Raw genomic sequence first — 17,968 nt, 5'->3', positions numbered from 1 at the left:
CAGACAGAAGTGATTAAGCAGTGATTTTAAATGGAAATAATAATAATAATAATAATAATAATAATAATAATAATAATAATAATAATAATAATAATAATAAATATTATTATTATTATTATTATTGCCTGGACTCTTCATATATGATTTTTTACTTTGAACTGGACTGGTCTTTTGTTTCTACCTTATTTTTTCTCTTTTGTCTCTTTCCCTTTTTGTCTTTATAATATTTTAGGCTAGAGATTCCCTTTTAGCTTTTTTTTCTAAACCCTTTTTCTTTTTAATTAATTTGTTTGTTTGGAAAAGAAGGGGGAAAGTGAAAACAGAGGAAACTTTGTAACACTGCCAACTAGAGGCTTAGAAATATTGTTTCTCTTTTTTTCTCTCTCGACCAGACAAAGCTGAGAAAGAATTCAGACTTATTTTCAAGGATTTGAGCCTGTCTGATAAGATAGAGGGAAGAGCATGGGAGAGTATTATTGCAGATGCTCTTCTGGGTTTTTATCAGTATCTGGAGTCTGGTGTTGAAGTATACAGAAAAAAAGATGATAAGTCTCTAGAGAAGAGAGCTATAAAACTTAACAAAAGCCTTGGATAACTAAATAGGTGCAGTGTGTTCTTTTTCTCTTTTTTAATCTGTGTTATTCCTCACACACCCTCCTTATCAGCTTATTATTTGTAATAGTCATTTGGATCTTTAGGCTTTTGGAACTTGCTTTTGTTTTTGTTTTAGCTTTTGGAGCCTAATTTTTACTTTTGCATTTTATTTTAAAGGAAAAGTCTTTGTATTAATGTTTTCCTTCTTTTTTTTTTTTTAAAGGGAGTAGTCTTTTTCTTTATTCTCTTTCCCTCTCCTGCATTTTTTATTTACTTTCCATATTGGGTTTTTTTTTGTGGCATTCTTTTTTTTTTTTTTGTATACATTTTCATACCTGAGACTTTTTAATTGGATTAAGTGTTGAAGCACCTGAAGAACTTCTTTTTTCTTCTTCTTTAGATTTTTACTTTTTATTTTTCTGCCTTCTACAAGATTTAACACTTTTTCTTCTTTTTCTGTTTATGGTTTTTTCTTCCTTTTTTGAGTTTTTACTGTTATTTAACTAATTGATTGGATTAAGGTATACAAGAACCTGAAGAATTTTTTTTCTTATCTTGCTTCTTTTTTTCCACTATTTTTACATGGAATTACAATTGGTTATTACATGAGTGCATAAAGGTCTAGAAGAACCTGAAGATTTTGAATCATCTGAAATTAGCAGGAAACTAACAGCGGCTGGTTCTTCCATTCCTACTTCTTCCTCTTCACCATCTGGAGGACAACGCTCAATACAGACAATGTTACAACAAGAAAAAGGACAGAAAAAGGTAACACAGCAGATGATAATGCAAGGAATTCAAAGCATACAAGCAAGAACAGAGAATATTGAAAAGAGAATAGAAAAAACTGATGAAAAGATGGAGAATATTCAACAAATGATGATAAAGTATGATGAGAGATTCCCAAAAATTGATGAAGAAGATAAACAAAGAGATAAGAAGACTGGAGATATTGATGGCCGATTAACAGTGGTTGAGCAAGATAAAAGTGGGATGCTGGGTTGGGAGATGGATAGATTAGAATTTTATCTCAGATTTTATCACATAGAGGAAGAAAAGGGACAAAACTTAGCTGAGATAATGATAGAAATTTTGGCTGAAGCTCTGGAAACAACCAAAGAGAAGATGATGGATGGAATAGATGAGGTTTTTTGAGTCTTCACAAGATATGCAATGAGAAATAGCTTCAACAAGAAAGAGAAGTTCACATCAGATTCACAAAGAAAGCCATTAAAATGCAAATATTGCAGGTGGCAAAAGAGAAAACATTGAAATATAAAGATAAGGAGATTGTGGTCCTGAAACAAGTACCCAAAAGAGTGAGAGAGATGAGAAGAGAATACCAATTCCTGACTAAAATTCTACTTTAAAAAGAGGTGAATTATACATGGCTGATTCCAGAAGGTTTAATGTTCACATGGCAAGAACAGAGACACAGAATTGACTCAATTGAGAAAGCTGAATTATTTTATACTGAATACTTTGGAGGGAAAGAGTAGGAGATAGAAAAAAAAATGTCACTAATTGAATTCCAAGGGGATTGCCAAATTTTATTTATTTTATTTTATTTTATTTGTCAATTGTTTAAAAGATAATAAGTATAAGTGTATACATAGTTATGAATACATGAAATGGGTACATATAAGAAAAATAAAAGAAAAATAAAAGAAACAATAGGACAGGGACGGTAGGCACGTTGGTGCGCTTATGCACGCCCCCTACAGACCTCTTAGGAAAGGGGTGAGGTCAATAGTAGACAGTCTAAGGTTAAAGTTTTTGGGTTTGGGGAAGAAACTACAGAGTCAGGTAGAGTATTCCAGATATTGACCACTCTGTTGCTGAAGTCGTATTTCCTGCAATCAAGCTTGGTGCAGCTAACCTTGAGTTTGTATCTGTTGTGTGCTCTTGTGTTGTTATGGTTGAAGCTGAAGTATTCATTGACAGGTAGGACATTGCAATGTATGATTTTATATACCATGCTTAAATCAGACTGAAGACGGCGTAATTCAAGGTTTTCTAGTTCTAGAATTTCAAGTCTGGTGGCATAAGGTATTCTACAATGAGTAGAGGAGTGGAGAACTCTTCTTGTGAAATATTTCTGGACTTTCTCAATTGTGCTAATATCAGATATGTAATGTGGGTTCCAGACTGATGAGCTGTATTCAAGTATTGGTCTAGCAAATGTTTTGTATGCTCTAGTTAGTAGTGTGATATTACCAGAGAAAAAGCTATGTAGGATTAGGTTAACAACTCTTTTATATATATATATATATATATATATATATATATATATATATATATATATATATATATATATATAAAATTTTATTGAATTTACAATTAAAAATAACATAACAACATTACATATGCAACAGAGAGAGAAAAAGAAGAAAGAAAGAAGAGAAAGAGAGAGGAAAAGAAAAAAAACGCCGGTCTTGCGACGAAAAGGAGAAAAAGAAGTATAAAAGAGAGAAAAAAACAAAGAGACAGAAGAAAAAGAAAATACGTTAAAACCAGACAGATATTCTTTTTGACAGTCTGCAAGATCCAATTCTCCTACCTTACTTTACCACTATTTATACTTAAATTACCCATTATTCATTGAACAGTTTATCTCTGATATAACCAATTATACCACGCATTCCAATTATTATCAAATGCTGAAGACTCTTTATTTTTAAGAGCTATGGTTAAATTGTCCATTTCTGCGCAGTCACATATTTTCTGAATGACCAATTGATCTGTAGGTAAACAGGATGATTTCCAGCACTGGGCAAATGCTAATCTGGCCGCAGTTAGAATATGAATTATTATATATTTCGTCTTTTTAGGAAAATGTTTATCAGAGATCCCTAGTAGGAAGAACTCTGGTTTGTATTCGATTTGTTCTTTGGTTATCTCCTCCAGCCATTTTCTAATTTTTGCCAGTATTTCTGGGCTTCTTTACAGGTCCACCACATATGAAAGTAGGTTCCTCTATGTTTTTACATTTCCAACATTTTGGACTAGAGTTTGGGTTCATTTTCGCTAACCTCGAAGGGGATAAGTGCCATCTATATAACATTTTATACATATTTTCTTTGTACACCAGTAGATTTTGTAATCTTAATGATTCTATTCCAGATCTTTTCCCATTCTGTTAATGTAATGCTTCTTCCAATATTCCTACTCCACATTATCATGTTCCCTTTCACTATCTCTTGCTCTAATTCTACCTCCAATAAATATTTATAAAATTTAGAGATATTCTTTTTTATTTGATCCTAATAAGATTTTATCTAAGTGTTGTAATTTGCTATAGATTCCAAACTCTTTGATATCTTGTTTGTATCTACTATGGATTTGTATATATAACCACTGATCAATTTTAAATCCCTGTTCCTGTAAGTCCTGTCGAGTTCTTAATTTTCCTAAAGGGTCTAATAAATCTTTATATTTAGTCGCTTTTTGTTATATCCAAATTGTTGGGATGAACCATTGCCTCCATTGTTGAAAGCCAAATCAGAATTTTTAAATAAAGTTTTTTACATATTTTTTTCCAATTAGTTAATAGTGAATCTCTAATAAGATGTCTATGAAAGTACGCCTGTTTAGTTTTCCCCACATCCCATAGAAATGCGTGCCATCCTCTCTGAAGGTCGTGCCCTTCCAAGACTAGAGTTCTTTTGTTCCATAAATTGACCCAGTCTTTTAACCATAATAAGTTGGCTGCCCAATAATATAATTCCCAGTTTGGAAGCGCTAGCCCACCTCTACTTTTTGCATCTTGTAAGGCCTTAATACTGATTCTAGCTTTTTTCCCTTGCCAAATAAATTTAAGAGTTACCTTATTTATATCATCAAAAAAAAAATTTGGGTAATTTTATTGGGATTGTCTGGAATAAGTAAAGGAGTTTTGGTAAGATGTTCATTTTGATTGTGGCAATCCTGCCCAGTAGAGAAAGCTGCAACTTATTCCAAGATTCTAGATCTTTCTTAATTTGCTGTAACAGTTTATCATAATTATTCTCTTTGAGTGATTTACTATGTGGTGTTAACCATATGCCTAAATATTTGACCTTTTTTGTTGCCTGTATCCCCATGGTTTTTTCTAATTCTTTCCTCTGGTTCTCTGTTAGATTTTTAGTCAGTAATTTCGTCTTATTTCTGTTAATCTTTAATCCTGCTACTGAGCCATATTGTTCTAGTTCTTTTATTAGATTATGTCCTTTTTCCATGGGATCCTCTAGGAAGAAAACCATATCATCTGCAAACGCCTGTAATTTATATTCCTCTGCTTTGACCCTAACTTCTTGGATTTCAGAATTTTGTCTTATCCGCGTTAACAATGATTCTAAAGCAAGGTTAACAACTCTTAATGCCTTTTTGGCTATGTAGTTGCAGTGGGCTCTAGCACTTAGATCATTAGAGGTGAGTATTCCAAGATCCTTTACAGAGCTTGGATCATCAACAAGATCTTGACTATTCAGCTTGTATTTTATTTTCGGATTTTTTTTGCCAATATGTAAGACAGAGCATTTATTTGTTGAGATTTGAAGTTGCCATTTATTTGACCATTCTGATACACAGTCAAGATCTTTTTGAAGGGTAGCAGTATTGTCTGTGGTATTGAACAGCTTTACATCATCAGCGAAAAGAACGCAGTTGCTCTTAATATGATCACAGAGGTCATTTATGTAGAGTATGAAGAGAGTTGGTCCTAGAACACTGCCTTGGGGGACACCACTATTGACAGGTACAGAATTTGATAGGACGCTCCCAACTTTGACCATTTGTTGTCTGTTTGACAGGAATGCTTCTATCCAGTTATGCAGTTGTCCAGAGATACCATAGGATTTTATTTTTAGTAGTAGTTTGTCATGTACCACTGAATCAAAGGCTTTACAGAAGTCTATGTAGATTGCATCTATTGTTTTGCCCTGATCAAGTTGTGTAGTCCATATGTTTTTGCAGTGTAAGAGTTGCAGATTACAGGATAGTTTTTTTCTGAAACCAAATTGTTTATTGGAGAGTAGGTTGTTTGTCTCTAAGTGGAGGATGATGGATTGGTTAATAATTGATTCCATGACTTTACAGGTGATGCAGCATAAGGAGATTGGTCTGTAATTTTCAACTAGGCAAGGGTCTCCCTTTTTGAAGATGGGGATGACTGTGGCTTGTGACCATAGGTTAGGCAAGGAACTGGTCCTGAAAGATTTTTCAAAGATTATGCTTAGAGGTTTGGCTATGGCAGTGGATAGCTTTTTTAAGAAATAGGCACATATTCCATCCGGTCCAATAGATAGAGATGGTTTTAGATTGCGTAGTGCTTTTTCAACATTGTCTTCTGTAAAATCAATATGTATTAGATCATTGTAGTTATCTGTGGTTTGGCTAGGAAATACTGGGCATGATCCATTGCTGTTTACAAATACTGAGCCAAAAAATGTGTTAAAGATGTTGGCTTTAATGGTGTCGTCATTGCAGTCTTTACCATTAGGTCCTATCGGGGTGGGATGGACCTTGAATCTTTTAGTTTGTTGTTTACAAAATTGTAAAAAGCACTGGTGGAATTGGTGCTTAGAAGGTTTTCCTCTTGTTTAATGTGATAATTGGTGCATTCGGTCTTTATTTGGTGGCATAAATTTTTGTATCGGCTTTTGAAATTGGTAACGTGACCAGATTTGTTTTTCCGCCAGAGTGATCTCTTTTTGGATTGAAGTTTCCTTATTGTTATGGGCAATCTGTTTTTTTGTTTTGTTTTGGGAGTTGTTGTTGGTACATATAGTTTGATGACTCTTTTGACTTCAAGTAAAAATATGTTGTAATGGTCTTCAACAGTATTGCATCCAGTGAATAGAGATTGCCAATCAAGGGATGAGAGATCGTTGTCTATAAGATCATAGTTGCCTTTTTGAAGTTATAATTGGGGATTATGTCATTGTGGTGGTTTTTGTGTGGACGTATGTTGAGACAAAAGTCAATCATATTGTGGTCACTTCTGGAAAAGGGTTCTTTAGTTTGTATTCCGTAAATTAAATTCAAACTATTGCAGAAGATGAGATCGAGGCAGTTGTTTAGTCTAGTGTTGTTGGTTACTAGTTGTTCCAGTCCCAGATTTGTAACAGCATTGTAAAGGTTGCATGTATGGTTTCAGTTGTACGTTCATTTAGGGTCCAGTCAATATGAGGCAGATTGAAATCACCAAGAAAGATAAAGGGTATGGGCAGGATGCTGCCCATGTTAGTAGTGTATTTAGCTTGTTTACATGTTCGATGTCATAATCAGGTGCTCTGTAACATAGTAAGAATCGAATTGTGATATTTAAGGATAGTTCACAGATAATGGTCTCAGGAAGAGCAAGCTCCTGGGTAACTTGGATATTTTTTAGATGTAAGGACTTTTTATAGAAGATAGCAACACCACCTCCTCTACGAATTTCACGATCTGATCGGTAAACATGATAGTCTCTTACTGTGGTAATGGAGTCAGGGAGAGATGCGTTGAGCCATGTTTCACAGACAAATATAATGTCGAATTTAGCCATATTTAGTAGGAGGAAAAATTCAGGTATTTTATTTACAAGGCTTCTTGCATTGAATAGCTTGCATTTAAGGCCAGCAGTAGTTGGAATTGAGGTAGTTAGGGGTGTGCGTGCCTAGTCTTGGGTGATGGTGGATTGGTTGAGGTAGGGTTGTGGTTGAAGGTTAGAGCTGAGTTGCGGGATGTGTGACTTACTTTTGATACAGTCAGCATGGTAGTCAATGTACAGGTCCTTCTCTCCATTGTCTAGACGTTTTTTGAGTTCAGTGCGGAGTACATGGGAGCGGGCACATTGCTGTATGGTTAGGTCAGGGCGACAACGGAGGTTCTTAAGGTTGGTGTTAGTTTTGGCGAGTGAATTTATAGTGTAAATTTATTTGCGTTTGCTTGATTCATTTTTGCAAATGACCCTGCAGAAGCATTGGGTCACAGAGCCGTCTCCGTTTTTGAGCTCTCGGCCAATGCGGGAAATGTCAAGTATTTCATCACGGGAGATGGTTGATGCTTGATAATCACTGACGATGTTTCGGACAGTTGTGATGTCATCATTATCATTGATGCCCTCTAGACCAAATAAGATGGCGTTTGGACGTTTCCGTTCACGCTCAACAGCTTCTCTGATGAGGATTGGGATATCAATATTTGTCTGGGTTATGGTTTTTTGTGGATTGGGTTGTGGATTGGGTTGTGGTTGTTGAGTAGAGATGTGGTTTGTAGCTATTGGATGTTCAGGTTTTTGCGTTTTGTCTTTTATTTCGAGGTTGGATAATCTTTCTTTTAAGACGTCCAGGGATGCTACTATGGTGTCAAGGGATGTTAATCGTGTTTCAATGGTATCGACTCTTTCCAACAGATCCAGTTTGGGTCTGCATGATTTGCAGAGAAATGGAAACTCATTGGATGATTCTAGGTATTGAATCATTTGCTTGGGTAATCCCAAGCAGTCATGATGAGTGTATTTGTTACACAGAGAACATTTGATGGAGTTTTCATTATCCTTTAGAGTTTTGAAGCATTTAAGGCATGTGCAGGAGTCTTGTGGTTCATCTTGTGGTTCATTGGGATTAATTTCTCTTTAGGTTGTAGTTTGGCATTGGATTTTTTTCTTGGCATGGTAGGTTTGTTAAGATAGTACGTTGATTGAATTAATTAATGGAACAATTTTGGGTAATCAATATAGCCAATATCACACCAATCAATCAATTGCAGTAATCTCTCTAGTCAGATAATTTCCTAAGCAACAATCAACCTAATCAATGGATTACACTATCTACTAATCAATTAATTACACTAATCATTAGTCACACTGTTCAATTAAATTCACTAAATCACTGATTTTACTAATCAATTAAATTACATGAATCTTGATCTTTTAAACTAGTCAGTAATCACACTCTTTGCACTAAACACTCTAATCACACTAATCAATTAATACAATAAATCAATTAAACCATTAATAAAATATTTTATAGAAATTGATTATCTAATCATTGATGTAGGTGATGAGGTAGAAAAGTTGTAAGTTTTGAGGTAATGAATTAATGGGTGTTTGATTAAAGTAATGAGGTAGTATTGAGAGTCTTTAAGGAAAGGGTTGTTTGTTTTTCTAGCAGCTGTGATAGACTGGGTAAGAGGAATTTATTGCTCTGATTGCTGCTGTTATTGCTCTGTAAACAAAAGGCTGTAACAGGATGTTCAGAGCACACTGGGTTTTTGAAAGAGAGCAAAACTCGCTGAATTAAAACACTTTAACTACAATCAGTATGTCTCTGAATAAGATTGTTTTGCAATAGTTTCCTAAAGTTGTTCAAGTTGAGTAGTACTAAAATACAGTCCAGAAATTTGGGTTAACTAATCCAATCTGTCCTTTACTTTTAAAGTTACTTCTAGTTGCAATACCTTTTTTTTTTTAACTAAATCTGACAGTCACTCCAGATCGTTAATCACAGTTATTTTCCTCCTTTGCGTCCCACTTTCCAAGGAAAATTCCACTGCAGAAATTTGAGTGATTCTAACCAAGACTAAGCACGCTGTTACAAGATCTTTCCTTTCTTTTTCACTTCTGTCTTACCTGACTTACTGGTTTTGATTTAGCTATGCAGGCAATTCTCTTTTTAGTTCGGATGGAGGGGTTTTCTTTGGGTCAGTCAAGGAGACTGTCCTCTCCTCTCAACAACCGAAGCATTCCTCTGCCGTCCAGGGTAACTTTTGGCTCCTAAGAGCCTCAGGGCTTTCTCCTCCCTCCTTGTTTCTCCCTGCCAGCTGTCCGATGTGGCTCCAGGGAAACTGTGTGGGGGATATTAATGGAAACAAGTTGTCTGGCATGGAAGATACTTCTATCAGCTGTGTGAGGGATTTAAATGAAGGTACGTTGTTTGCACTCCTCAGGCTCCAAGTGATCCAGTTCAAGAGCTCCACCAGTGTGGTTAATAGGGCTCGATGGAAGGAGCTTCACTTCTCTGGGGAAGGAGAGGAGGGCTCCGGATCAATTAGCAGGAGCTCTGCTAGCATTATTTGGGCTCCACGGCTTCAGAATCCAGCATTTTTGGGCTTGTTTTGGGGGATCAGGTTTACTCATGGTTACTGGTGCAAGCAGCAGCCTTAAAGGTGATTTCTGGTTCAGGTGGTGGCTTTATAGGGAGATAGTGCTCCAGGAGTGAGAGCTTCACCTTCCTAGTTTGGCGCCGCCATCAAATTGTGACTGAAAAAGAAGAAAGTGCAGTAGGCGGAAAGGTGTAAGTTAAAAAAAAACATGAACCAAGATCTACAAGAGCTACCAAACCTACTTATAAAATGTTGTAATGATGAGGCAATCGAGGTGTTTGATCATGATCAACTGGATCATGATGAACTTTATTGGAGTCTAGTCTTGCATTGGTACACATTTTTAGTAATCCTCCAACTTTGGTTAACTTTGGTTTCTGCTTAACTTTTGTTACTGTTCAGCAGAGTAACTAACACAATCAATTATCTCTAGTCAAAGTTCAACATATGTTTACTTCCTCTCTCTAATCCTCCTCTACATTAGTGACTTTGTTTGCCTGAGTTGTATTTGCTTGTAAACATTCCCTGAGGTTTGCCATCCAAGATAAGAACATTCCTGCAATTACAACTCTACATATCCTCGTTTTTTTATTTTAAATGGAGGATTCAAAGATTTATGAATGTATCGCAATTGTAAAGGAGTAAGATAGGGGGAAACAGGATGAAACAATGTGAATAATTTTTGAATACATTGAATAAAACAACAGGTTACAATTAGTACAATAATAATAATTATAGCATAAAAGAAAAACTGTCTGAGCCAAGACCAATCAGGGGGCCAATTGGTTAGCCACTCAAAAGGTGAGTAATGAGCATGAATATTATTTTGAATGCATGATTGTAAATTGGCAAGCTCATCCTTAATAGTTTTATTCAAAGAATGAAAAATTCTGAGGATGAACATTAGTAGCATATTTATCAAAAAAGAACCACATATTAGGATCCTTAATCTGCCAACCAGCGCATATCGATCCTGTATTAGATTGATCAGAGGCATTAAAAATAGGAAAATTGTCAGGATACATATCAGGAGCTATATTAATTCCGTGCAAAAAAGAATTAAAGGTACCTGACAACCAATAGTAGTTAGAACAATAACTATAATTCCCTAGCTTTTTAAATATGTGCTGAGCAGCATCATAATCAGACCAATTATGAAGCCAAGTGTGTTTAGCGTGACAAATTGACTAACTTTCAAGTAACGCCAATGGACAGAATTCAATTGCATAGGGGGGTTAGAAAATAGCCAGGAATGTGAAATAAATTGTAGTTGTGAGACAATAAATGTAGAAGACATGATCAAGATAGGGGTAAAAGAAATTTGGCCAAATGCCATTGGGGGCTCATAGTACAAAGTAATATTTGTGCCATGGGTCATAAACATGTATTGGGCATGACAAACCCACAAATTAGGGTTAAGACGAACCACAGGAGTGTCATTTTGAGCAGAAACACCATTAACCATAAACAAGAAAATACAAAGTAAAATGGTAATAGAGTTAGCAGTAATAATAGCAAAACAGCAGCAACAAGATTTTCAGGAGTCTGAGGTAATGAGGCCTGTTGCAGTTGTTGTTGAGCTTGATATGTAGTATATTTAATCTGGCCCCAAGTGATGGGTTGTGGGTGCTTTGACCTTGGAAGATGGACTTCTGTGTTCAGATGAAGATTGAAATCTGGAATCAGGTTGTGAAGGCCCTGATGCCATGCCATGATATGGACGAACACAGCGTGCTAGAACCTACACTGCTTTTCCAGTAGAAGGATCTTCCACGGCAGTGTAACCACGACCCCAGGTGATCAGTGGTGTAGGGCCTTTCCAGGTTGGATCTGGAGCTTGGCGATACTTTACCAAAGGCCTTGCTAAAGATTCAGTAGTTCAAAAATGCAAATTAACAGGTGAGCTTGACAGAATCTAAAGAATCTAAAAAGGTTAAATAATTCCAAGTATATAATGCTACAGCAATGAGATTTTGAATCTTTCGCAAATGGTAAGGGCCAGACTCAGTTTGTAATGGTTTCTGAAGCAATGCCTTAAAAGTATGATGAGCTCGCTCAACTATAGCTTGACCCTGAGAGTTGTAAGGAATTCTTTAAAAAACAACAATTTTATTAGTTTTTAAAGACAAACAAAACATAGAAACATCTAACTTTCTTTCATAGATATACAAACAGTGTGTCGGTTGGTTTACTAGTTTTTGTGCATTCATTTCATAGTCTCAATTCCAGTTACATTACATAATAACTCATATTATCAATCAGAAATTATATACCCTAGTATAACTATTAAAAAGTCATTTGACTATGATTTTATTCATTCATACTTTGCGAGATAACTATAATTTACTTAATTTATTTTATAAATCATATAATCATACCAAATCTATCCTGAAAACATTTTATAGATGTGATATCAAATAAAAAAGAAAAAAATCTCTTTATATATTCATTAATATCTAAAATTCTAAATATTCTATTATTGTATTTTATCATCCAACCATTGATAAAAAAGGTCCCAAATTTTATAGAATTGTTTATCCTCTTGTTCTCTAATTTCAAATGTCAATCTACTCATTTCAGAACATTCCAATATTTTCTTAATAATTTCTTCCTGCAATGGTATTTTCTCATTTTTCCAGCAAATACAATCCTAGCCACTGTTAATACATTTATAATCAGGTATTTCAAATCTTTACTATATGTATCAGGTAAGATTCCCAATAAAAAGATCTCTGGTTTCAAATCTATGTGTTTCTTTGTCATTTTTTCCAACCACATGCGGATTTTAGTCCAGTATTTTCTAGCGTCCTCACAAGTCCATCACATATGAGCCAGGTATCTGATGACATTTCCAGCATTTTTCAGATTTATTCTTGAACATTCTTGCTATTCTTGTCGGGGGAAAGTGCCACCTGTAAAACATCTTATACAAATTTTCTTTATAAGCTGTTGACATAGTCATTTTATAATTTTGACACCACAATTTTTGCCATTTCTCTAAATCAATCCCATATCCAAAATTCTTCCCACAAGCAATCATAGTTTCTTTAACTTGTTCTTCCTCTAGTTTAATTCCCAGTAAATAACCGTATATTTTTTTAATCACCTTTTCATCAGTACCTGTCAAGATCTTATCTAAATCAGTCAATTTATCATAAAATCCCTCTGTTTTAAAATCTACATCATACCTTGAATGTATTTGCGCAAATGAAAACCAATTCATCTTTATACCTTGTTCGTCTAAGTTTTGCATTGATTTAAGTTCACCCTTTTCATCCAGTATTTCCCCATATCTAATTGTTTGTTCCTTCTTATAAATTATAGGATAGGAAAATGCTTCAATGGTCGATAACCAAACTGGAATTTTCAAATAACACTGTCTTTTGATCTTCTCCCAATTTAACCACAAAGACTCCTGTATAAAATGTTTTCTAAAATAGCCCTGCATTTTAGTTCCCTTATACCATAGAAAGGCATGCCAGCCAAACAACAAATCATACCTTCTAATGTCAACAATCTAGTCTTTCTTAGTGTTACCGCTTGATAATGTAACTCCCAATCAGGCAAACCAAAACCTCCTCTTAATTCTGGCATCTTGTAAAAGTTTTAACTTTATTCTCACTTTCTTACCTTGCCATATATACTTCAACACGATTTTATTTAACTCTTCAAAATAGTCTTTTCCAAGCCTGATTGGTATTGTTTGAAACAAATATAAGATTCTGTGTAGGATATTCATTCACCATTCACCTTGATTGTTGAGATTCTCCCTATTAATGACAATTGTAGATTTTCCCATTTCTTCAAGTCTAACGCTATCTGTTGTTTAAGTTTAATATAATTGTTCTCTTTTAATTTACTACATCTTGGTGTCAAATATATCCCCAAATACTTGACCTTGTTGTTGACTTGAATTTTCAATAGGTCTGCCAGTTCTTCTCTTTGTCTTAGTAACATATTCTTTGTCAAAATCTTTGTTTTATCTTTATTTATTTTCAAACCAACCACCTCACCATATTTCTTTTCCAATAATTTTGGAGCTGTTTCTAAAGGGTCTTCCAAAATAAAGGCCAGATTATCCGCAAAGGCTTGCCATTTAAATTCTTCCTTTTTAATTTTCAGTCCTTTTATGCTTTTATCATCTCTAATATTTCTATTCAACACTTCCAAAGTCATTACAAATAGCAAAGGTGATAGAGGGCATCCTTGTCTTGTACCTTTTCTTATATTAATAGAATCTGTGAATTCTCCCTCTATCATTACCTTTGCCACTTGCTTATGGTATATAGCTTCTATTGCTTTGATAAATTTTCTGGCAAGACCCATCTGTTCCAATAATAGTAACATAAATCTCCAATTCACATTATCAAATGCCTTTGGGGCATCTAAGAATATCAAAGCCACTGGCTTTTCGGGATGTGCCTCATAATATTCCAAAGTGTCCAGAATTACTCTCATATTGTCTTTGATTTGTCTCTTTGGCAGAAATCCATTTTGATCTGGATGAATAAAGTTATTTAAATATTTTTTAAGTCTTTCTGCCAAAATTGAAGCAAAGATTTTATAGTCTGCATTTAATAGAGAAATAGGTCTATAATTCTTAATTTGCAATGGATCAGCCTCTTCTTTTGGAATAAGTGTAATATAAGCTTCTGACCATGTTTTAGTTATCATCTTCTTTAACATAGCTTCATTCATGACTTCTAGCAGTGGAATGCTCAATGATTCTTGTAATGTTTTATAAAATTCTGCCGGAAGCCCATCTGGACCTGGTGCTTTTCCATTATTTTGCTTCTTAAGTGCTTCAGTTAATTCCATCATTGTTATATTACCTTCTAACATTTTTTCAGTCTCTTTAGGTATCTTAGGTAGATTAGCATTCTGTAGATACTTTTTGATTTTTTTCCTCATCAATATTCTCTTGCTTATATAGTTGCCCATAGAAGTCTCGAATAATTTCTTTTTTCTCTTTATTACCACAGCGAACCTGGCCTTGATCATCTATTAACTGTGATATTTTCCTTGATTCGTTCTCTTTTCTCAATTTGTATGCTAACCATCTACCTGGTTTATTTGCATCTTCAAAATAGTTCTGTTTAGTACTTCTAGTTTTCTGTGCCAATTCTTCTTTCTCTATTTGGCCCATGTTATGTTTGATTATGTCCAATTTTAGTTTAATGTCTTTTTTCTGTGGCATTTTCTGTAGTTCTTTTTCAAGTCTTTTATACTCATCTTCTAAAACGTTAGTGGCTTGCCTTTTCCTGATATTCTTTTTTCTTGTGTAATCTATTATCAAGCCTATAGCATATGCCTTCATTGTTCCCCAGACATTCTGAATTGAAGTATCTTCTTTTTTATTTTCTCTAAAGAAAAAGGCAAATTCTTTCTCCATCCATTGTGTAAAGTCTTTTTTCCTTTAAGATAGTATTATTTAACATCCATCTCTATCTTTTTTTTTTTGTCCTTTCCATTTAATTGTCATTGGATTATGGTCTGCCCAAGTACTTGTTTCAATGTTTGTTTCTTGAACATTAGATATTAGTTCTGTTGAGATCCAAATCATATCTAATCTGGACCATGATAAATATCTATTTGAATAAAAAGTATATTGTTTGGTTTTAACATTTCTTTCCCTCCATATATCTTTTAAATTTAATTCATCTGTCATTTTAAAAAAGGATTTAGGGAGAGTCTTTCTGTTTTGTTCTGTTGTTGTTGCTGTATAGTCCAGTTTATTGTCTACAATTCCATTAAAATCTGCCATCATAACTATATTGACATAGCCCAGTCCAATTATTTTCATGTCTAATTTTTTGTAGAATTCTTCTTGTTTATCTTTCAGAGCATAAATTGCAATCAGGAGTGTTTTCATATTGTTATCCATTATTTCCACCATTAATACTCTTCCATCTTCATCAGTATAAATCAATTTTGCTGGGATAGCCTCTTTAATGTATAAAACCACTCCTCTTTTCTTACATTGAGTCAAAGAAGTAAATATTTTCCCTAATTTTGGCTGTACCAACAATTGTTCATGTTGTTTTTTGATATGTACTTCTTGTAAGCAAATTATATCAAATATTAATTTCTCTAATTTGTGAAAAAATTTCCTTCTTTTAACAGCTGAATTAAGTCCATTTATATTCATTGTAATCAGTTTTTTCTCTTCCATGGTTATATCTTGTAATTAGGTTTGGCAGCTCTTGTAGATCTTGGTTCACATTGTTCTTTGATCTCCACCTGTCCACCTACTGTGCCTTCCTCTTTTTCAGTCCCCATTTGGTCCTCTTGGAATTCAATTAGTGAGACCTCTTTTTCTGCCTCTTCCTCTCTCCTTCCAAAAAATTCTGCGTGAAAAAGTTCTGCTTTCTCAATTGAATCAATTCTATGTCTCTGTTCTTGCCATGTAAACATTAGTCCTTCTGGAATCAACCGTCTGTAATTCACCTCCTTTTTCAATAACATTTTAGTCAGGAATCGATATTCTCTTCTCATCTCTCTCACTCTTCTAGGTATTTGTTTTAAGACCGCAATCTCCTTGCCTTTGTATTTCTCTCTTCCCACTTGTAATATTTGTGTTTTAATGGATTTTTTTGTAAATCTGATATGAACTTCTCTTGGTAAGTTGTTTCTCATCGCATATCTTGTAAAGACTCGGTATACCTCATCTACTCCATCCATCATCTTTTCCTCTGTTATTTCCAAGGCTTCAGCCAGAATTTCTATCATCATCACAGCTAGGTTTTGTCCTTTTTCTTCCTCTATATTCTGAAATCTGAGATAGAATTCTGACCTGTCTATCTCCCACTCCAGCATCCCACTTTTATCTTGTTCAATCACTGTTAGCCTGCTGTCAGTGTTTTCCAATCTTCTCTCTTTGTTTATCTTCTTCAATTTTTTGGAATCTCTCATCATATTTCACCATCATTTGTTGAATATTTTCCATTTTTTCATCAGTCTTGCCTGTTCCTTGTTCAATATTCTCTGTTCTTTGTTCAATATTCTCTATTCTCTTTTCAATGGTATCTGATTTTGTTTTAATGTCTTTAATGGACAAATTAATGTCTTGGATTCCTTGCATAATCATCTGTAAAGTCACTGTTTATTGTTCTTTATCTTGCTCTAACATTGTCTGATTTAAACATTGACCTCCAGATGGTGGGGAGGTGGAAGTGGAAGTTGAGGCACCAGAAGGTATGAGTTTCCTACTCATTTTGAATGATGAAATCTTCAAATTCAAGTAGCCAATTATAATCCAAAACGGGGGGTAGAGGTGATAAAAGATAAAAAGCCCAATAAAAGGAAATAAATTTCAAAGCCTCACTTTGATGTTTCCATTTAAAAGCCGCCACTTTCTCAGTTCTGTCAAAACTTTTACAGATTTCCCTTTTTCTTAGGATGTCCTTTAAGTCTCAGAATAATAGTAAAAAAAAAGAGTTCTCACCCAACTAATACACTTTCTCTTTCAGTCTCTTCTGTTCCGGAGCTGTCCCAACTTCAGCAGCTTAATGGCTGCCTCTCTGCCACTGGCAAAAGGTCTTCTCCTGGATCAACCAGGGATTTTGCAGTGTCCTTGGGATCCACAGGATGTGCCCGTCACTATTACCATCTCTACAGGATGGTTTAGGTCCATTTGGACCGACCAGGGGCTGAGATATCGGCTACAATCTTGGAGCTCGATTGCAAACCGTATTGTCGCGATGCCAGCTCTGCTCACTTTCTCTGAGTTGTAAGGAATTCTGTGCATTAAAGTAATATTCCATTTCTGACAAAAGGTTTGAAATTCTTTACTAATATAAGCGGGGCCATTGTCAGTTTTCAACTGAGACGGCTGACCCTTTACAGCAAAAGAGGATAGGCAATGAGAAATAACATCCTTTAAGGATTCATCTGCCTTCTGATTTCCTTCAGTCAAGGCATTAGTAAAGGGAGTATGACTTTGAATGTGTTCTACATACAAAGAATAGAAGCGAGTTTCCAAACTATTCTTTAAAGATAAAAACAAGGATAACAAATTCTTATCCAAAGAGAGAAAACAATAAGAAAAGATAAGAGATTGCATAGCTAAATACACATATTGAGTATCAACAATCAAGTTAATAGGTTGGTCATTGAACAATTGTAAAGCCAAAAGCACAGCAGCCAGCTCAGCATGTTGAGCTGAAGTCTGCGTGGCAGTAAATTTAGAATACCATTGTTGTTGAATCTGCCAGACAACCACACCCCATGTAGGTGATCCATCAGTAAAGACTGTAAAGTTTTAGAAATAGGATTTTGCACAAAAATGGAACAAAAGGCTGGATTTAAA

The sequence above is a fragment of the Pseudonaja textilis genome, chromosome Z (assembly GCF_049901715.1).
Source record: "Pseudonaja textilis isolate UNSWEBS1 chromosome Z, rPseTex1.2, whole genome shotgun sequence".
Classification (NCBI taxonomy): Eukaryota; Metazoa; Chordata; class Lepidosauria; order Squamata; family Elapidae; genus Pseudonaja; species Pseudonaja textilis.
Note: the sequence above shows the minus strand (reverse complement) of the source record.